The sequence below is a fragment of the Thalassophryne amazonica genome, chromosome 6 (assembly GCF_902500255.1).
Source record: "Thalassophryne amazonica chromosome 6, fThaAma1.1, whole genome shotgun sequence".
NCBI classification, from domain to species: Eukaryota; Metazoa; Chordata; class Actinopteri; order Batrachoidiformes; family Batrachoididae; genus Thalassophryne; species Thalassophryne amazonica.
Window position 1 is genome coordinate 41,929,372 of NC_047108.1, and position 22,553 is coordinate 41,951,924.

Here is a 22,553-nt window from a genome sequence, read left to right on the forward strand (position 1 = left end):
GTTTGTGCCGGCTGTCTCCAGATGTAGTCAAATCCCACAATATTGTGTTGGTGTTCAAATGAGATTGCACTGCCCTGTTGAGCAAGTGTATCTAATAAAGTGGCTGGTGAGTTAATAACACCAATGAAATATGCAGCCTCATAACCATATGTCTCTGAATAATTTCATTACTTCCAGAGCCTTTTGAGCCTGGTATTCTCTCAAACAAGCAATCTTAGTGGGTAAATGTTGTTTTTATAGTGATGTGACAACATGCCAGTATTGTGAATAATTTTTTTTTTTTAGTCTTACTGGTGATCAGCTTTTCGCAGTATAACGTGGTGATTCACATCAGCGGTCAGAGCTTTCAATAGGTGTAGGGCATTGAAAATCTACTCCACAAATCTTGATATTAGGACTCCACATCTGCATGTGCAAATCAGACTTTTTTCTCTACAAAATGTTTTCTGTGTGTTGATGAACTCCCCCGATAACTCGTTTCGCACCAGAATCAGTGCTGTAAAAGCCAACAAATTATTTAAAAAACTGAAACTGATTCTTAATGTGAGCTGAGTGATGGTTTATGGGACCGCAAGTGTCGTTCTGCAGGATGTGTGTGTGCGCAGTAGTATTGACTTAAATTCAAGGGGGATTCACGCTGCACACTTTACTCATGAAATGCTCTCACCATTGGTGCTGTTACAACAAAACTCGTTTCACACCAGAATCAGCTAACATGAAGCTAATGCATCATTAATAACATCACATCTTCGCACACAACACACTGCATGATTTGGGCAGGGGGGGCTGAAAGACATTCTAGATAAAGCCATAGAAGACATTGATACTGGACAGCAGTCTGTGTGATGTCACTCTTTGGTTTTCCATAGAGATCTGGAAGAGCCAAAATGAAAACCTGTGTCCGGGAGAAGCTAAACGACGAACTTGACGTGTAAAGGGGTGGAGCGCGGGTGGCTTCGTGTGTGATGAAAGATGCCTGAACATGTCCCTCTCTACGAGTCAAATTAATTTGGGTTTGGGTGTTAAATCATATTTTTGGGGACTGTGCAGTGGTTCTAACGATTTACTTTGGTGTGGACATTAAAAGTTATGAGCCCTCTATTTTCTCAGTAATTATACATTAAAGGGACCTAACAGATAAAGCTACCGACAGCTGCTAAAAGTGCGAACACCGTTGGTATATAATATCAAATTAGACAAGCGTTTCACTCGGCGCAAATACTGTAACAGGGATGTCTGATCTGTTAGGACGTTTCACTGCTACAAGTCATATTATTACAGGTGTTTGTAATAAAATACTACAAAGAAGCAGAGACAGTCAACACGACCAGCCACAGCGAGCGGACTCTGAGCTAAGATGACGCAGAGACGCTCCACTCAGCAGCTGTCACTCAGTGACCGCGCCCCCAAGAATTTCAGAATTACAGAATTTCATGGCTTAAAACACTTTGAACTAAGATGTTAGGGGGAAAAAAATCCACCCTGTCCCCTGTACAGGTGTCAGAGGAGGAAACTGTTGAGAGACCACAACCGTTTTTAGACAAGGCTGTGAAAGTGTTTATTTCTGCTCCAAAGTTGAACATTTTAACCGAGTCCTGTGGGAAAGTGCTCTGTTTTGGAACCAGCCTCAAGCTGCCGGTCAAGGTGTTGCACTTCATCGGCCTCATTTATAGCGGGTGCAGGTGGTTTGTAAATGTTCATGTATCCATCCTCTGACTTGTCTAAAGAAAACTGGCTGTGAAAATGATTGGTATAAACAATAGTACTTATATTTGTAGAATTACTTTAGATCTTTGAACATGTAGGGACTGTGAACATAAATTATTTCCTCAATGGTTAATGCAGTAACTTTGTAAATCCCCCTTGAATTATAGGTAAGTCAACACTACAGGCACATCTTTCTTGTGGTATTTCAACTCCATTGTGTTTGTATACAGAGGTTAAAAAAAGTCACTAAGTACTTAAGTTGGTTTAAAAAAAATTGTACATGACTGTTCAATCTAACACGTGGACATTTCCTTGGCTATTAGCTTAGTTGACCGCTGCATATTCCAGTTAAAAGCAAATTATGATTGAGATTGTAATATGCATTGGGGTGGCATGGTGGTTAGCACTGTTGCCTCACAGCAAGCAGGCTGTGGAATCGCTTCCCACCTGGGCCTTTCCGTGTGGAGTTTGCGTGTTCTGCCTGTGGTTGTGTGGGATCCCTGCAAGTGCTCCGGCTTCCTTCCACATCCACAGACGTGCAGGTTAGGGGGATTGGAAACTTTAAATTGACAATAGGCGTGAATGTTTGTTTCTCATTATGTGGTCCTGCAATAGACTGGCATCCTGTTCAGGGTGTACCCTGCCTCGTGCCCTATGGCTACTAGGATAAGCTCCCCCTTGACCCTTAATTGGAGTAAGCAGGTATAGAAAATGAATCAATGAATATTCACTGGGCCCACTTGTACACTCTGCACAAACCAAAGTACAAGTGTCCTTGTTTATTTTCACCCCACAGTATATGCCTGTGTCTGCTGTATATGTCATAAGTGTTTTCTCGAAATCGGGTGGGCAACTGTTTGCCACTAAGGGCAAGCATGATGCATCTGATCACCACTGCAAATAATTTTACTGATTAGCTCTTCCCCTCGAGTTCTGATCATGTCAAATCACCTGCTGAGGTGATGGGGAGCAAGGACAGCCTGCATTGTCTTGGTCCTTCATGTCTGCCTCTCTTCTAAATCATAACACCACTCGTGCTCCTTTGGGTGCATTCATGTTAAAATGAGGTGTGCCGGTGTGGTCAGGTGCATGTTTTTACAGTTTATCATCAAAACACGTTTGTTGTTACACCAGCAAATAGGTCTAAAGCCCAGTGCTGCCTGTAGCTGCCCAAAGAGCACCAACCAGACGTGCCTCATATAAACAGCGTCATTTTGTTTGCGCATATTGTCACCTGTAGTGGTCTAATAATTACATTATGGCCAATGTAGGCAAGCACTGTCTTGAATTGTGCATTATTCTGTAATAACTAAAGAACTGTGATTGTGCCTTCAACGTTGGAAATTATTTTTCAAGCTGAATAAATTCTGGGAAAGTTTAAATAACTCAGTCTCACCTGTGGTTGAATGAAATATTGATCAATTATGCATGTAAAGTGATGGACTTGTACAACCCCAATTCCAATGAAGTTGGGACATTGTGTAAAATGTAAATTAACAGAATACGATTTGCAAATCCTCTTCAACCTATATTCAGTTGAATACACCACAAAGACAAGATATTTAATGTTCAAACTGATAAACTTTATGTGCAAATATTTGCTCATTTTGAAATGGATGCCTGCAACACGTTTCAAAAAAGCTGGGACAGTGGTATGTTTACCACTGTTTTACATCACCTTTCCTTCTAACAACACTCAATAAGCGTTTGGGAACTGAGGACACTAATTGTTGAAGCTTTTAGGTGGAATTCTTTCTCATTCTTGCTTGATGTACGACTTCAGTTGTTCAACAGTCTGGGGTCTCCGTTGTCGTATTTTGTGCCTCATAATATGCAACACATTTTCAATGGGCGACAGGTCTGGACTGCCGGCAGGGCATTCTAGTACCCATACTCTTACTACGAAGCCACACTGTTGTAACACATGCACAATGTGGCTTGGCATTGTCTTGCTGAAATAAACAGGGACGTCCCTGAAAAAGACGTTGCTTGGATGGCAGCATGTGTTGCTTCAAAACCTGGATGTACCTTTCAGCAGTGATGGTGCCATCATAGATGTGCAAGTTGCCCATGTCATGGGCACTAACACACCCCCATACCATCACATGCTGGGTTTTGAACTTTGCGCTGGTAACAATCTGGTCTTTCTCCTCTTTTGTCCGGAGGACACGGCGTCCATGATTTCCAAAAACAATTTGAAATGTGGACTCATCAGACCACAGCACACTTTCCACTTTGCGTCTGTCCATTTCAAATGAGCTCGGGCTCAGTGAAGGCGGCGTTTCTGGATGTTGTTGATGTATGGCTTTCACTTTGCATAGTAGAGTTTTAACTTGCACTTGTAGATGTTGTGACGAACTGTGTTAACTGACAGTGGTTTTCTGAAGTGTTCCTGAGCCCAAGCAGTAAGATCCTTTACACAATGGTGTTGGTTTTTAATGCAGTGCCGCCTGAGGGATCGAAGGTCACGGGCATTCAGTGTTGTTTTCGGCCTTGCCGCTTACGTGTATAAAGTTCTCCAGATTCACTAAATCTTCTGATTATATTATGGACTGTAGATGATGGAATCCCTAAATTCCTTGCAAATGAATGTTGAGAAACATTGTTCTTAAACTGTTGGGACTATTTTTTTTTTCATGCAGTTCACCAAAGCGGCGATTCTCACCCCATCTTTACTTGTGAACGGCTGAGCCTTTTGGTGATGCTCCTTTTATACCCAATCATGACACTCACCTGTTTCCAATTAACCTCTTCACCTGTAGAATGTTCCAAACAGGTGTTCTTCGAGCATTCATCAACTTTCCCAGTCTTTTGTTGCCCTTGTCCCAACTTTTTTGAAATGTGTTAGAGGCATCCATTTCAAATGAGCAAATATTTGCACAAAAACAAAAAAGTCTTATCAGTTTGAACATTAAATATCTTGTCTTTGTGGTCCATTCAATTGAATATAGGTTGAAGAGAATTTGCAAATCACGGTTTTCTGTTTTTACATTTCACATGTCTCAACTGCATTGGAGTTGGGGTTGTATTCTGACTTCACGTAAGAGTTATTGAGAGAAGTAATTGATTATGAAACAAAGTATTTAATAAATAAGGATTGTTTGTGGTCCATCCCAATGATGAGAGGTCGTGCTGGAATCATCCACCCCCATGAATCCACATGAACAAGCCAGTGATCCTTTAACTTGCGCCCTTCCTCACTACAACAGCTTTCTGTGCCTGGTACACTTCAGCTTAGAGGGAGGGACAAGTGCTCGTCTCATTGCCGTATTGAGACAGTACAATGCCCGAAGACTAATGCATACTCTAACCAAACTAGTTTTGTGCAGGTATTCCTGCAGCATAACTAGGCTACTCTGCTGGGATATGTCCCAAATTACCTCGTCCCTCTGGCGCAAGTGTTTTGCATCTGTCATGAAGACAAGTCATTGTGTTCAAAGCATATTAATTCAATTGTTTATTTAGTCCCCCATACTGGGGGACTCAACTGGGCTGTTTGGCTCCCTCTTTCATGTGTCAACTGTTTTTGAGGACTGTTCATGCAAAACGTATGTTGCATGCAGAGTGAGACAGCTGAACCAACAAATGTTTGTTGCACCTGTGCTCATAGCAGAGACTCTTTGAACTATTTAGACGTTACGCGCTGGCATGGTGAATCAGTTTAATGAAATTGGCTCTTTACAGGGAAGATTTTGCAGTGTGACTTAAACCATTAAATATGTTCCGTATTCCCATAACTAAGTTTGTCCCTACCTTCAGCTATTTAAAGATGTCGTTTTCTTTCTTTATTTTTTTGTTATTGTAATGTTGGTCAGAGCAGGTAAAAAAAACATGCAGGTCAGCTGGTCTGCAAGGCCAGTGTTTGTGACCACTGCTGCACTGTTTGTGACCACTGCTGCACCTTTTTGTTCATGACTTGATGTGTTTTTGCTGTTGAATTACTTTTGGTCCCCTAAAAATTTGGGAACCCCAAAGTGCTGTAACTTATAAATTTATATACCATTTAAACCATTTGGATATAATCAATTTAAAGCTATTTTGTTTTCAAATCCTAAACTGATAAATTGCTCAAATTTAGAAGGCATAACGGAGTCAGTGTTCAAGTATACATACATATGGACCCAATGCATCTGTGTCTCGATGGCAGCAGGGAAGATGTGGTCCTGTGGATTATTGACTTCATATACATACTGATTATACATCAGATGTGCATCTAACCGCACAGCTGTGCAGATGTTACAAGCATTTTAATCTCTTCTGCATTGTTGCATGTGATTATACAACCCCTGGCAAAAATTATGGATTCACCGGCCTCGGAGGATGTTCATTCAGTTGTTTAATTTTGTAGAAAAAAAGCAGATCACAGACATGACAAAACTAAAGTCATTTCAAATGGCAACTTTCTGGCTGTAAGAAACACTAAGAAATCAGGAAGAAAAAAAATTGTGGCAGTCAGTAATGGTTACTTTTTTAGACCAAGCAGATGGAAAACAAAAATGTGGAATCACTCAATTCTGAGGAAAAAGTTGGAAAAAATGGAATCATGAAAAACAGAACGCTCCAACACATCACTAGTATTTCCTTGCACCACTTCTGGCTTTTATAACAGCTTGCAGTCTCTGAGGCATGGACTTAATGAGTGACAAACAGTACTCTTCATCAACCTGGCTCCAACTTTCTCTGACTGCTGTTGCCAGATCAGCTTTGCAGGTTGGAGCCTTGTCATGGACCATTTTCTTCAACTTCCAATAAAGATTTTCAATTGGATTAAGATCCGGACTATTTGCAGGCCATGACATTGACCCTATGTGTCTTTTTGCAAGGAATGTTTTCACAGTTTTTGCTCTATGGCAAGATGCATTATCATCTTGAGAAATGATTTCATCATCCCCAAACATCCTTTCAATTGATGGGATAAGAAAAGTGTCCAAAATATCAATGTAAACTTGTGCATTTATTGATGATGTAATGACAGCCATCTCCCCAGTGCCTTTACCTGACGTGCAGCCCCATATCATCAATGACTGTGGAAATTTACATGTTCTCTTCAGGCAGTCATCTTTATAAATCTCATTGGAACGGCACCAAACAAAAGTTCCAGCATCATCACCTTGCCCAATGCAGATTCGAGATTCATCACTGAATATGACTTTCATCCAGTCATCCACAGTCCACGATTGCTTTTCCTTAGCCCATTGTAACCTTGTTTTTTTCTGTTTAGGTGTTAATGATGGCTTTCTTTTAGCTTTTCTGTATGTAAATCCCATTTCCTTTAGGCAGTTTCTTACAGTTCAGTCACAGACGTTGACTCCAGTTTCTTCTCATTCGTTCCTCATTTTTTGTTGTGCATTTTCGATTTTTGAGACATTGCTTTAAGTTTTTTGTCTTGACGCTTTGATGTCTTCCTTGGTCTACCAGTATGTTTGCCTTTAACAACTTTCCGATGTTGTTTGTATTTGGTCCAGAGTTTAGACACAGCTGACTGTGAACAACCAACATCTTTTGCAACATTGCCTGATGATTTACCTTCTTTTAAGAATTTGATAATCCTCTCCTTTGTTTCAATTGACATCTCTCGTGTTGGAGCCATGATTCATGTCAGTCCACTTGGTGCAACAGCTCTCCAAGGTGTGATCACTCCTTTTTAGATGCAGAGTAACGAGCAGATCTGATTTGATGCAGGTGTTAGTTTTGGGGATGAAAAGTTAGTGATTCCATAATTTATTCCTCAGAATTGAGTGAGTCCATATTTTTTTTTTTCACTCTGCTTGGTCTAAAAAAGTAACCGTTACTGACTGCCACAATTATTTTTCTTGATTTCTTACAGTGTTTCTTAAAGCCAGAAAGTTGCCATTTGAAATGACTTTGTGTCATGTCTGTGATCTGCTTTTTTCTACAAAATTAAACAACTGAATGAACATCCTCCGAGGCCGGTGATTCCATAATTTTTGCCAGGGGTTGTATAGCTTAAAGCATGAGTGAGCACAAATATAAAATCTTGAAATTAACTGGGTGGTGTCTCAGAAAAATATGCAGCTCGTATTTGTATGTGGGATAAAACGTGCATCCAAAGTTTTTAATGAGTTGCGTGACTTTTGGCCTCGTTTTTTAAATAGTGTGGGATATATTTGCATGAAGTCTCCAACACTTAAAATATAAAATCGTGAGGGTGAGGAGATATTCTGTCTGCTTTAGGTTGGGTTGTACTTAAAAACAAAAGATGAAATAATTTAAAAATAATTTGGTGGATACTGTTCTGTATAATATTTTGAGACATTTAAATATTACCATATGATACCAAAGGATCACGTGATTGCTACATTGTCAATTGGCGATAATATACTTGAAAATGTTTCTTTCTCTCTCTTGACTTATAACCTTTGGTCAAGGTTGATCTGGTCCAAAAATCAGTTGTCGTTGACATTCATCTAAGGAATATTCTCACCAAATTTGGTATGTTTCCTCACCTGTTTCTGAGTTATTTTGTACACATGAGCAATTGCAGGACCCAGTGGTTTCGCTGCTTAGCAGGGTAATAAATAACCAACATTTGTTGTGTGTTTGTTGCTTTAGACCAAGTTCATAACATGTTATTCAACTTAAACTGTCAGCTGTACAGTACATCCACATTTTATGTTAGTCTTATTCCAAAATGGATAGAGGAAATTAATCCCCCCCCCTCTCCAAATTGTACACACAATACTCCATAATGAGATTTGGAGAAAAAATTTTTTTTTGAGATTTTTGCAAATTTATTTAAAACGTGTGCAATTCACACGTACATAAGTAATCAGCCTTTGCCATGAAGCTCAAAATTCAGTTCATGTGCATCCTGTTTTCACTAATCATCCTGGAGATGTTCCTACAGCTTAATTGGAGTCCACCTGCGTTAAATTCAGTAGATTGGATATGATTTGGAAAGACAAACACACCTGTCTACATATAAGGTCTCCAGATGATGGTGCATGTCAGCACAAACCGAGCATGAACTCAAAGGAATTGTCTGTAGACCTCTGAGACAGGATTGTCTCAAGGCACAAATCTGGGGAAGAGTACAGAAACATTCCTGCTGCTTTGAAGGTCCCAGTGACCATAGTGGCCTCCATCATCTGTAAATGGAAGAAGTTCAGATCCATTAGGAGTCTTCCTAGAGCTGGCTGCCTGTCTGAACTGAGCAATTGAGGCAAAAGTGTCTAAGTCAGGGAGGTGACCAAAAACCCGATGGTCCCGCTATCAGAGCTCCAGCATTCCTCTGTGGAGAGAGGAGAACCTTCCAGAAGGACAACCATCTCTGCTGCAATCCACCAATCAGGCCTGTATGGTAGAGTGACCAGATGGAAGCCACTTTTTTGTAAAAGGCACATGGCAGCCTGCCTGGAGTTTGCCTAAAGGCATGTGAAGGACTCAGACCATGAGAATCAAAACTTCTCTGGTCTGATGAGACGGATTGCACACTTAGGTGTGAATACCAGGCTTCATGTTTGAAGGAAACCTGGTACCATCTCTACAGTGACGTGCCATGCTGTGGGGATGTTTTTCAGCAGCAGGAACCGGCAGACTAGTCAGGATTGAGGGAAAGATGAATGCAACAATGTACAGAGACGTCCTGGATGAAAACCTGCTCCAGAGCATTGTTGACCTCTGACTGAGTGACAGTTCATCTTTCAGCAGGACAGTGATCCTAAGCGCACAGCCAAGATATCAGGAGTGGCTTAAGGAAAACTCTTGAATGTCCTTGAGTGGTCCAGCCAGAGCCCAGACCTGCATCTGATTGAACATCTCTGGAGAGATCTGAAAATGGCTGTGCACCGATGCTCCCCATCCAAACTGATGGAGCTTGAGAGGTGCTGCAAAGAGGAATGGACAAATCTGCCCAAAGATAGGTGCACCAAGCTTGTGGCATCACATTCAAGAAGACTGGAGGCTGTAATTGCTGCTAAATGTGCATTAACAAAGTATTGACCAAAGGGTGTGAATACTTGCGTCGCCTGGCGAAATGAACACAGGACACAAGAAATATCTTATGGGTTCTTTTATTGTGAACAAATAAATTGGAGGTCCATTAGCAATTGATGAAAAGACTAACAGAATTTAAAATAAACCCAGGAGGTGGTCTTTTAAGTAAAGTGTTCTCCTTTCTTGATCCTGTCACACTGAACCTTTGCACCTAACACAAAACTAGAGGTTTGTGGTGCAAACCCAGTGGACTCACAAGACATCCTCCAATTGTGTGGAAATACAGCTACAAACAGGTACGAGTAAGTAAAAATTTAAAGCTACATAAAATTATGGTGCAATTAAAAAAAAAAAAAAAAAATTGTAGTGGCCCTCAACAAACAAGGTCTAATTGGCACGAGTATGAGCCCTGTGGCAACAGTCCTACGTGTTCCTCAGTAACATCAAAAACCTGAGATATCAATGCCGGACAAATCCTGTGTGTCGTTCAGGAAAATGAGTGTCATAGATTTCATGGTCTTGTGGAGCTCCAAAATCTGTAAGGTCAAAAGGGGTATCCAAAACAAAAGTGCAGGGCTGTGAAAACTCCGTGGATTTCATCGGGGGGGGGGGGGGGGTGTTTGTGATGTACTCTTTAATGGTGAACATCACTGAGTTTTTAAAATGCTTATCGCAAAGCGTTCTTTTTTTTACGACATCGTGTAAATTTTATAAGTCCTCGGACACTGATCTGTGTTACAGATACAAATCAGTTTCTACGGATCCACGGAGTTTCGCGGAGGAAAAATGCCACTCAAAAGTAGCTGTTACGACAGTTGTCGTAAAGCAGGACTGGTTAGTTGCTGCGGCGACGCTGTGTGGCTCCTGTGCTGCGCTTAAGCTAAACGTAGCATGTGGACATCCCAAACTTTTAGAGCTTTCAAGTTTTTAAAATAAGATTTGTGCAGCATGTCTGTGTCACGGACCGACGTCGCACAGAGAGAAGATGGCGAGAAAGACTGAAAAAGTCTTATAAGGACAAGACTCCGTGGAATTGTCACTGGCATCATCAACACACCTGAAAGATAAAAAACGGGAAAAGTGAACTGTGTTCTCTCAGGAAACGGTAAGAATTTTTATCTCCCTGGAAAATAAACAGTCTGCTGTTCAAACAGGATTTTAGACAAGATTGTGACTTTTTTCACTAATCTAGACTTACTTTCATTGTAAAAAAAAAAAAAAAAAGACATTGTGGCTTTGAATGGATTTAGGCTGCATGAATTTACACAAGTATGTAACTTAGGTGAAGTTAGAAAGATATTCACAGAGTCGAAGTTCACGGCTCAATAGATCTTAAGAGAAACATTGTAGAAAGACAAACACCAGTAGTTTCTAACCTCAGGAAGGTAGACAACGAGCTACAACCTTATTTTTATCCATATGAGCCGTCCTCTGAGCTGAAAAAATATCACTGATCTGAACGGGCAGCCGGCAGAGAAACGGTGCGTACATGGAAAAAAAAAAAAAAAAAGACCAGAAAATTATTGAATAAATCATTGTAATAAGGAGTGATATCACCAAATTCACTGCACACGAGTGGGGTCCTGCTGATTATACTACACAGCTCAGTTTGGAAAAATGCCACTGAAAAACTTTGCAGAATCTTTTATTTTTTAAGTTTTTAATAGCGTCAAAGTCACAAGGTGTGGTGTCACCAAATTCACTGCACACAACAGCTGTGTCCTGTTGATTATACCAGAGCACTCAGTTTGGAAAAAAGTAATTTTAAAAAAATCTGGAGAATTTTTTCATTGATTATATTTTCAATAGCATCAAAGTCATAAGGTGTAGTGACACAAAATTTACTGCACACAACAGCGGTGTCCTGTTGATTATACTACAACACTCACTTTGGGAAAAAGTCATTTTCAAAAATTTTGGAGAATTTTTTATTTAAAATTTCAATAGCATCAAAGTCATAAGGTGTAGTGACACAAAATTTACTGCACACAACAGTGGTGTCCTGCTGATTATACTACAACACTCACTTTTGGAAAAAGTCATTTTTAAAAATTTTGGAGAATTTTTGATTTTTATTTTCAATAGCATCAAAGTCATAAGGTGTAGTGACACAAAATTTACTGCACACAACAGTGGTGTCCTGCTGATTATACTACAACACTCACTTTGGGGAAAAAGTCATTTTAAAATTAAACAACAAAAAAATTCTCAAATTTTAAACAATGACATTTTTCCAAACTGAGTACTGTAGTATAACTAGCAGGACACCACTGTTGTGTGCAGTACATTTTGTGTCACTACACCCTATGACTTTGATGCTATTGAAAATTTAAACAATAAAAAATTCTCCAAAATTTTTTAAAATGACTTTTTCCCAAAGTGAGTGTTGTAGTATAATCAGCAGGACACCACTGTTGTGTGCAGTACATTTTGTGTCACTACACCTTATGACTTTGATGCTATTGAAAATTGAAACAATGAAAAATTCTTAAAAAAATTTTTTTTAAATGACTTTTTCCCAAAGTGAGTGTTGTAGTATAATCAGCAGGACACCACGGTTGTGTGCAGTAAATTTTGTGTATAATTTTGAGGGAAAACATTAATTTACTCCATTTTGGAATAAGGCTGTAACAACAAAATGTGGAAACACTGAAGGGCTGCGAATACTTTCCGGATGCACTGCATGTTTGCCACAGTCACACCTGACATGAGAAAAACAGGCTCTGTGGACCAAACATGTCAGTGATCACATGAATATTGAGTGTTTTGGGGTCACTAGTTTATGTGGCACTATTTGTCATTTGATTTGAGGAATTGTGGACTTTCCTTGCTGCATTCTTATATTCCTCTAGAATATGACAAAATTACTAAACTATGTGCATTTAGATGTTTGAGGTTGAAATAATGAATGAATGGGCATAAAAGTGTCAAATGAAAAGAAGTTAGTTTTTCTTCAGTGACACTGATTTCAGGCCATTCTGTTACACCACTTACATCAACTTTGAAGCATCATTGTAAACTTTTTCTAAAGCATCTATCCCATATTATAAGTCTAAACATTTTAGAAATAAATAAAAAATATTTGAACAAATGTTTTGGGACAGATTGAGTTATTTGTTCTTGGGAAGAAAAAATGCAAACATGCAACATGAAAATACAGAACTGAGGTGAAATAGATGGTGACATTACACCTGTATTAATACTGCGCCTGTGAAAGTCAAGAAACTAGTAGCTCCCTGAGTCATCTCAAAGTAACAAGATATACCGGCATCTTAAGAAGGTCAAATTGGGGATTGTGGCACCAAATAATTGTCATTTCCCTTTTCCAAATAAATTGGTTGTCAGAAAGTGACGTCATTTTTGGTCATTCATTCATGCATTTCTCTGACATAACCAGCGTCCAGTCAGACAATAAGGCAGTGCTCAAGTGCATACATATGCCATGGTGTAACAGTTAACTTTGGGTGGATCTCTTTCATCAAACAACATGAAGGATATAGAGTAGTGTTTACAGTAATAATAGTGCTATGTGACTAAAAAGATTTATCCAGGTTTTGAGTATATTTCTTATTGTTACATGGGAAACAAGGTACCAGTAGATTCTCACAAATCCAACAAGACCAAGCATTGATGATATGCACACTCTTAAGGCTATTAAATTTGGTTATTATTAAAAAAAAAAAGTATTAAAAGGGGTGTTCACAATAATAGTAGCATCTGCTGCTGACGCTACAAACTCAAAACTATTATGTTCAAACTGCTTTTTTAGCAATCCTGTGAATCACTAAACTAGTATTTAGTTGTATAACCACAATTTTTCATGATTTCTTCCCATCTGCGGGGCATTAATTTTGTTGGTTTAGAACCAAGATTTTGCTCGTTTACTAGTGTGCTTGGGGTCATTGTCTTGTTGAAACACTCATTTCCTCTTCAGCATAAGGCAACATGACCTCTTCAAGTATTTTGACATATCCAAACTGATCCATGATACCTGGTATACGATATATAGGCCCAACACCATAGTAGGAGAAACATGCCCATATCATGATGCTTGCACCACTATGCTTCACTGTCTTCACTGTGAACTGTGGCTTGAATTCAGAGTTTGGGGGTCGTCTCACAAACTGCGGCCAAAAAGAACAATTTTACTCATCAGTCCACAAAATATTCCTCCATTTCTCTTTAGGCCAGTTGATGTGTTCTTTGGCAAATTGTAACTCCAGACTGTCTTTGATCATCCTGGAGCTGATCAGTGGGTGAGCCTTTGCCATTCTGGTTATTCCTCTATCCATTTTGATCGTTGTTTTCTGTTTTCTTCCACGCGTCTTTTTTTTTAAAGCATTGGAGATCATTGTAGATGAACAGCCTATAATTTTTTGCACCTGCGTATAGGTTTCCCCCTCTCCAATCAACTTTTTAATCAAACTACGCTGTTCTTCTGAACAATGTCTTGAACATCCCATTTTCCTCAGGCTTTCAAAGAGAAAAACATGTTCAACAGGTGCTGGCTTCATCCTAAATAGGGGACACCTGATTCACACCTGTTTGTTCCACAAAACTGACGAACTCACTGACTGAATGCCACACTACTATTACTGTGAACACCCCTTTTCTACTTTTTTTTTTACTAATAGCCCAATTTCATAGCCTTAAGAGTGTGCATATCATGAATGCTTGGTCTTGTTGGATTTGTGAGAATCTACTGAATCTACTGGTACCTTGTTTCCCATGTAACAATAAGAAATATACTCAAAACCTGGATTCATCTTTTTAGTCACATAGCACTACTATTATTCTGAACACTACTGTAGATCTATTTCAGTTGAGTTGATTCACACTGACTCCATCAATCAATCAATCAATTTTATTTATATAGTGCCAAATCACAACAAACAGTTGCCCCAAGGTGCTTTATATTGTAAGGCAAGGCCATACAATAATTACGTAAAAAGCCCAACGGTCAAAACGACCCCCTGTGAGCAAGCACTTGGCGACAGTGGGAAGGAAAACCTCCCTTTTAACAGGAAGAAACCTCCAGCAGAACCAGGCTCAGGGAGGGGTAGTCTTCTGCTGGGACTGGTTGGGGCTGAGGGAGAGAACCAGGAAAAAGACATGCTGTGGAGGGGAGCAGAGATCAATCACTAATGATTAAATGCAGAGTGGTGCATACAGAGCAAAAAGACAAAGAAACACTCAGTGCATCATGGGAACCCCCCAGCAGTCTAAGTCTATAGCAGCATAACTAAGGGATGGTTCAGGGTCACCTGATCCAGCCCTAACTATAAGCATTAGCAAAAAGGAAAGTTTTAAGCCTAGGGTGTCTGTCTCCCTGATCTGAATTGGGAGCTGGTTCCACAGGAGAGGAGCCTGAAAGCTGAAGGCTCTGCCTCCCATTCTACTCTTACAAACCCTAGGAACTACAAGTAAGCCTGCAGTCTGAGAGCGAAGCACTCTATTGGGGTGATATGGTACTATGAGGTCCCTAAGATAAGATGGGACCTGATTATTCAAAACCTTATAAGTAAGAAGAAGAATTTTAAATTCTATTCTAGAATTAACAGGAAGCCAATGAAGAGAGGCCAATATGGGTGAGATATGCTCTCTCCTTCTAGTCCCTGTTAGTGCTCTAGCTGCAGCATTTTGAATTAACTGAAGGCTTTTCAGGGAACTTTTAGGACAACCTGATAATAATGAATTACAATAGTCCAGCCTAGAGGAAATAAATGCATGAATTAGTTTTTCAGCATCACTCTGAGACAAGACCTTTCTAATTTTAGAGATATTGCGTAAATGCAAAAAAGCAGTCCTACATTATTGTTTAATATGCGCTTTGAATGACATATCCTGATCAAAAATAACTCCAAGATTTCTCACAGTATTACTAGAGGTCAGGGTAATGCCATCCAGAGTAAGGATCTGGTTACACACCATGTTTCTAAGATTTGTGGGGCCAAGTACAATAACTTCAGTTTTATCTGAGTTTAAAAGCAGGAAATTAGAGGTCATCCATGTCTTTATGTCTGTAAGACAATCCTGCAGTTTAGCTAATTGGTGTGTGTCCTCTGGCTTCATGGATAGATAAAGCTGGGTATCATCTGCGTAACAATGAAAATTTAAGCAATGCCGTCTAATAATACTGCCTAAGGGAAGCATGTATAAAGTGAATAAAATTGGTCCTAGCACAGAACCTTGTGGAACTCCATAATTAACCTTAGTCTGTGAAGAAGATTCCCCATTTACATGAACAAATTGTAATCTATTAGATAAATATGGTTCAAACCACCGCAGCGCAGTGCCTTTAATACCTATGGCATGCTCTAATCTATGTAATAAAATTTTATGGTCAACAGTATCAAAAGCAGCACTGAGGTCTAACAGAACAAGCACAGAGATGAGTCCACTGTCTGAGGCCATAAGATCATTTGTAACCTTCACTAATGCTGTTTCTGTACTATGATGAATTCTAAAACCTGACTGAAACTCTTCAAATAGACCATTCCTCTGCAGATGATCAGTTAGCTGTTTCACAACTACCCTTTCAAGAATTTTTGAGAGAAAAGGAAGGTTGGAGATTGGCCTATAATTAGCTAAGATAACTGGGTCAAGTGATGGCTTTTTAAGTAATGGTTTAATTACTGCCACCTTAAAAGCCTGTGGTACATAGCCAACTAATAAAGATAGATTGATCATATTTAAGATCGAAGCATTAAATAATGGTAGGGCTTCCTTGAGCAGCCTGGTAGGCATGGGGTCTAATAGACATGTTAATGGTTTGGATGAAGTAACTAATGAAAATAACTCAGACAGAACAATCTGAGAGAAAGAGTCTAACCAAATACCGGCATCACTGAAAGCAGCCAAAGATAACGATACGTCTTTGGGATGGTTATGAGTAATTTTTTCTCTAATAGTTAAAATTTTATTAGCAAAGAAAGTCATGAAGTCATTACTAGTTAAAGTTAAAGGAATACTCAGCTCAATAGAGCTCTGACTCTTTGTCAGCCTGACTATAGTGCTGAAAAGAAACCTGGGGTTGTTCTTATTTTCTTCAATTAGTGATGAGTAGTAAGATGTCCTAGCTTTACGGAGGGCTTTTTTATAGAGCAACAGACTCTTTTTCCAGGCTAAGTGAAGATCTTCTAAATTAGTGAGACGCCATTTCCTCTCCAACTTACGGGTTATCTGCTTTAAGCTACGAGTTTGTGAATTATACCACGGAGTCAGGCACTTCTGATTTAAAGCTCTCGTTTTCAGAGGAGCTACAGCATCCAAAGTTGTCTTCAATGAGGATGTAAAACTATTGACGAGATACTCTGTCTCACTTACAGAGTTTAGGTAGCTACTCTGCACTGTGTTGGTATATGGCATTAGAGAACATAAAGAAGGAATCATATCCTTAAACCTAGTTACAGCGCTTTCTGAAAGACTTCTAGTGTAATGAAACTTATTCCCCACTGCTGGGTAGTCCATCAGAGTAAATGTAAATGTTATTAAGAAATGATCAGACAGAAGGGAGTTTTCAGGGAATACTGTTAAGTCTTCAATTTCCATACCATAAGTCAGAACAAGATCTAAGATATGATTAAAGTGGTGGGTGGACTCATTTACATTTTGAGCAAAGCCAATTGAGTCTAATAATAGATTAAATGCAGTGTTGAGGCTGTCATTCTCAGCATCTGTGTGGATGTTAAAATCGCCCACTATAATTATCTGAGCTAAGCACTAAGTCAGACAAAAGGTCTGAAAATTCACAGAGAAACTCACAGTAACGACCAGGTGGACGATAGATAATAACAAATAAAACTGGTTTTTGGGACTTCCAATTTGGATGGACAAGACTAAGAGTCAAGCTTTCAAATGAATTAAAGCTCTGTCTGGATTTTTGATTAATTAATAAGCTGGAATGGAAGATTGCTGCTAATCCTCCGCCTCGGCCCGTGCTACGAGCGTTCTGGCAGTTAGTGTGATTCGGGGGAGTTGACTCATTTAAACTAACATTCATCCTGCTGTAACCAGGTTTCTGTTAGGCAGAATAAATCAATATGTTGATCAATTATTATATCATTTACTAACAGGGACTTAGAAGAGAGAGACCTAATGTTTAATAGACCACATTTAACTGTTTTAGTCTGTGGTGCAGTTGAAGGTGCTATATTATTTTTTTCTTTTTGAATTTTTATGCTTAAATAGATTTTTGCTGGTTATTGGTAGTCTGGGAGCAGGCACCGTCTCTACGGGGATGGGGTAATGAGGGGATGGCAGGGGGAGAGAAGCTGCAGAGAGGTGTGTAAGACTACAACTCTGCTTCCTGGTCCCAACCCTGGATAGTCACGGTTTGGGGGATTTAAGAAAATTGGCCAGATTTCTAAAAATGAGAGCTGCTCCATCCAAAGTGGGATGGATGCCGTCTCTCCTAACAAGACCAGGTTTTCCCCAGAAGCTTTGCCAATTATCTATGAAGCCCACCTCATTCACTCCACTTCATAAAAAGACAAATGTGTTGAGTTTTCACATGCTTCAGATATGCACGTGGATTTTGGTCTAAAAGTGCCTATTGCGCACAGGTGTGACATGAGGAATATTCAAGCTGTGACGGGACTTGGTTTATGAATAAGTCTTTTACACCTTTAAAAATCAGCGTCAGATCCTTCACCAGTTGTAAAGGCAGACGGGATATAGAATTAAACTCCATCTGTCCGTGTGTGCGTCAGTCACACTTTTGTTTGTACAATAAATGTATGCTTTTCCCACTCACAGGGGAGGGTTAGCATGTCACCTGTCCCTGCTCACTGGAGGTAGGTTCCTTGATTGCAACCATGTAGATCCTAATCTGTTAGCTTGTATTTTATCACCTTTATGCGTATGACCAATGAGACTAAAGTCATCAGATACTTCCCAAGATGCTCCATCACCCAGTGAAGTGATTCAGAAGTTCTAGTCTCGCCTGGACATACATCGATGCAAGTTCCCAAGTGTTCATGCATGGTGACAATTAGTTCATCCCACCTATTAGTCATCCAAAATAAAACAAGTGTAACTCGTGTGTGCATACTTGAACATTGAGATCAGGTAGCATTATTACGTGTGTTACTGGATATGTGTAACTTTACCTGTGTTTAAACCTTAAGTCTGCAGTTTAGGTGAAGTGTGAACATGACAGGTGCACATTGCACTATTGGTGACTGCAAATGGTTATAGACTTGAAAAGTGGTGCAAAATGTGATGCTCATAATTGTGAGCACAAAGATCCAGAGAAGGCAAATGGAAACTGTTGAGAAAGTGAATGCACGGACCCACATGAGGGTTGCGACGATAGTGGATTCCGGTATGATGGTGTCCGGTGGGTCCAACAGCCTTGCTTTAACTTCCTCTTCATGCATCCGGGACAGGGCGTCAGACCAGACGTTCTTGGTCCCGGTTCGGTAGGTGATCTTGAAGTTAAAGCATCCAAAAAACAGTGACCACCGGATTTGCCTGGGGTTCAGACGCTTAGCGGTCTGGATATATTCCAGGTTCCGGTGGTCAGTGAGAACCACAAAGGGGACCACAGCTCCCTCCAACAGATGTCTCCACTCCTCAAGGGCCTCTTTCACAGCCAGGAGTTCCCGATTGCCAACGTCATAGTTCCGTTCGGCGGGGCTTAACCTGCGGGAGAAGTAAGCACAAGGGTGGAAAACACTGTCGGACTCCCTGCTCTGGGACAGCACGGCTCCTATCCCTGAGTCAGAGGCATCCACTTCAACAATGAACTGGTGGCTAGGATCGGGCTGCACCAGAACTGGTGCAGTTGAAAACCAGTGTTTCAACTCCCTAAACGCGGCTTCGCACTGATCTGACCAGGTGAAGGGGACTTTGGTGGAGGTCAGGGCTGTAAGGGGGCTAACTACCTGACTATAGCCCTTAATAAACCTCCTGTAAAAAGTGGTGAACCCTAGGAACTGTTGCAGCTTCCTACGATTTACCGGTTGGGGCCAATCTCTCACCACAGCTACCATAGCCGGATCGGGTGTGATGGAGTTGGAGGAGATAATGAACCCCAAGAAGGACGAGGTGTGGTGGAACTCGCACTTCTCGGCCTTCACAAACAGCCGGTTCTCCAATAACCGCTGAAGGACCTGACGGACATGCTTAACATGAGTCTCAGAATCCTGGGAGAAGATGAGGATATCGTCCAGGTATATGAAGAAGAATTGGTGCAGGACATCCCGCAGAACGTCATTAACCAAAGCCTGGAATGTTGCGGGGGCATTGGTGAGGCCAAACGGCATGACCAGGTACTCAAAGTGCCCTAAGGGGGTGTTAAATGCCGTCTTCCATTCATCTCCCTTCCTTATCCGAACTAGATGGTAAGCATTTCTAAGATCCAACTTTGTGAATATTTTGGCTCCATGCAGAGGCGTGAACACTGAATCCAATAGAGGTAACGGGTATCAGTTGCGAACCGTGATCTCGTTCAGCCCTCTATAATCAATGCATGGACGGAGACCGCAGTCCTTCTTGCCCACAAAAAAGAAACCTGCACCTAATGGGTATGAAGAATTTCGGATTAGCCCGGCAGCTAATGAGTCCCGGATGTAGGTCTCCATTGATTCGCGTTCAGGACGTGAGAGATTGTACAGTCTGCCGGACGGATACTCAGCTCCTGGAACCAAATCAATGGCACAGTCATACAGTCGATGCAGGGGCAGGGTGAGTGCCAGATCCTTGCTGAAGACGTCAGCAAGGTCATGATACTCAGCCGGCACCTCCGTGAGATTGGGGGGGATTCTGACCTCCTCTTTAACTTCATCACCAGGTGACACCAAGGATCTTAAACACTCCCGGTGGCAGGTTTCGCTCCATTGAGCCACAACCCCAGACTGGCCGTCAATCCGGGGATTGTGTTTCATCATCCATGGATAGCCCAAAATAACTCTGGAGGTAGAAGGTGTTACATAAAACACAATCTCCTCCCTGTGATTACCAGAGATGACCAAGGTTAAAGGCCATGTCTGGTGTGTGATTTCTGGTAGTAGGGTGCCATCTAGTGCCCGCACCTTTAATGGTGAAGGAACGGCCACCAGAGGGAGCCCCACTGCCTTAGCCCACCTACTATCCAGTAGGTTCCCTTCCGATCCTGTGTCAATCAGTGCTGGAGCGGTAAGGGTTAAATCCCCACAGAGGATTGTGACTGGGAGTCGTGCGCATTTTCATGGAACACCCATGTGGTTTGTATGGCTCACCCTTAGCCCAGTCTCTAAGGGTGAGCATTGAAGTTTTAACCGCATGGGGCAATTCTTCTGCGTGTGCTCACTCGAGCAACAGTAAAAACACTCTCCACGAGCCAGCCTCCTTTGTCTTTCTTTTACTTTCACTTTCGCCCTGCTCGTGTCCATAGCAACGTCAGCAAGGGGAGCTGGTGCAACGCGGAGAGCCCTGGCTTTGGAGCTGGGAGAGGACGGCGCTAACTCAGATCTGGAGGGGAGAGGGACGGCGCGCACCCAGCCACGCCCTTTGTCTCACTCCTGCTTGAATTCCTCAAGCTGATTGTCTAAATGAATAACCAGATCAATAAGCCCATCTAAATCCCGCGGCTGATCCTTAGCCACCAGATGCTCCTTTAGGGCCGGAGACAGCCCGTTTACAAAGGCGGCGCGGAGTGAGACTGAATCCCAACCGGACCTCGCTGCCGCAACGCGGAAGTCGATTGCATAATCAGCTGCACTCCGTCGTCCCTATCTCATTGACAGCAGCATATTTGAAGCGGACTCGCCTCTATTGGGATGATCGAACACCTGTCAAAACTCCCTTATGAACCCAGTGTAAGTTGAGAGGATCCGTGAATCTTGTTCCCAGAGCACCGTAGCCCAGGCGCGTGCCTCGCCCTGAAGCAAATTAATCACATAAGCCACCCGGCTGTGCTCAGATGCGTACATAACGGACTGTTGTGAAAAAACGAGTGCACTGCATCAAGAAGTCCGCGCACGTTTCAACACAACCATCGTACGGTTCCGGGGAACTAATGTAAGCTTCGGGCGATGAGGGGGGAGACCTCTGAACCACCGCTGGATTTATTCTGTTTGACGGCAGATCTACTGGAGGAGGAGTGGCTGCAGCCGCACTTACGCGCTCGTGTCTACCTACGCAGTGAGAGCCTCCATCCAACGGCTGAGGTGAGCATTCTGCTCGGTTAATAAATCCAAACGAGCAGTGAGGTTAGACAATATATGCTGCAGCTCACCCAGCTTTCCTCCCGGTAGATCCTGTGCACCTTGCACTTCCAGTGATCGTTCATCAGGTGGTAAACACCCCCCGGAGTCCATGACATGGCCGAGTTATCCTGTTGAGAAAGTGAATGCACGGACCCACGTTAGGGGGGCGTAAATGAGCGGTCAATAGGAATACCAATAAATAACAATTTATTATGCAAAAGTGCAACCAGGTTACGAATATGCTGAGTCCAATTAATAACAGAAAATGGTGACACGTGGGCAGGCCCGAGGGTAGGAGACGCCTATCCAGAGAAGAGCCGGAACCCACGAAGTTCCACCGCCAGCCGGAGGCTTGCAATACACCAGAGCCGCCAAGTCCTGGTACCCTAGGTGGCCACCACTCGAGGCTGTCGGACCGGTACTGCTGGCAGGAGCAAAAACAGATTAGGTGGGTGTGTGTACAGTCAGCAAAACTCAGTAATCCTCCTGAAGGAATAAATTGAAATACTCCCAGAGTGCAGAGGAAAACTGGAAAACGTGCAGTGTCAATTGAAATACTTAGCAAGTAAGAAGTGAGGAGTGGAGACGTCAACTCCTCCAACTTTCACAAACCCAGCAACAAGCTGCAAGTATAAGTCACAACTGCAAAGACTTCAGTACAATGAATGTGCGTACGGCACACAACGGCTGAATAGGTTT

General features: G+C 41.5%; 1 long non-coding RNA gene across 1 annotated transcript in view; it reads right to left on the bottom strand.

Moving 5' to 3' along the window:
- The window catches only part of LOC117512104, a 21,996-nt gene extending 2,957 nt beyond the window's left edge, over positions 1-19,039 (bottom strand). The window contains exons 1-3 of the long non-coding RNA XR_004561210.1: positions 19,029-19,039; positions 14,280-14,290; positions 6,543-6,552 (exon numbers count right to left, since the gene is read on the bottom strand). This is a non-coding gene — a long non-coding RNA (uncharacterized LOC117512104). The remainder of the gene's footprint in view (positions 1-6,542; positions 6,553-14,279; positions 14,291-19,028) is intronic.
- Positions 19,040-22,553: the final 3,514 nt, after the last annotated feature.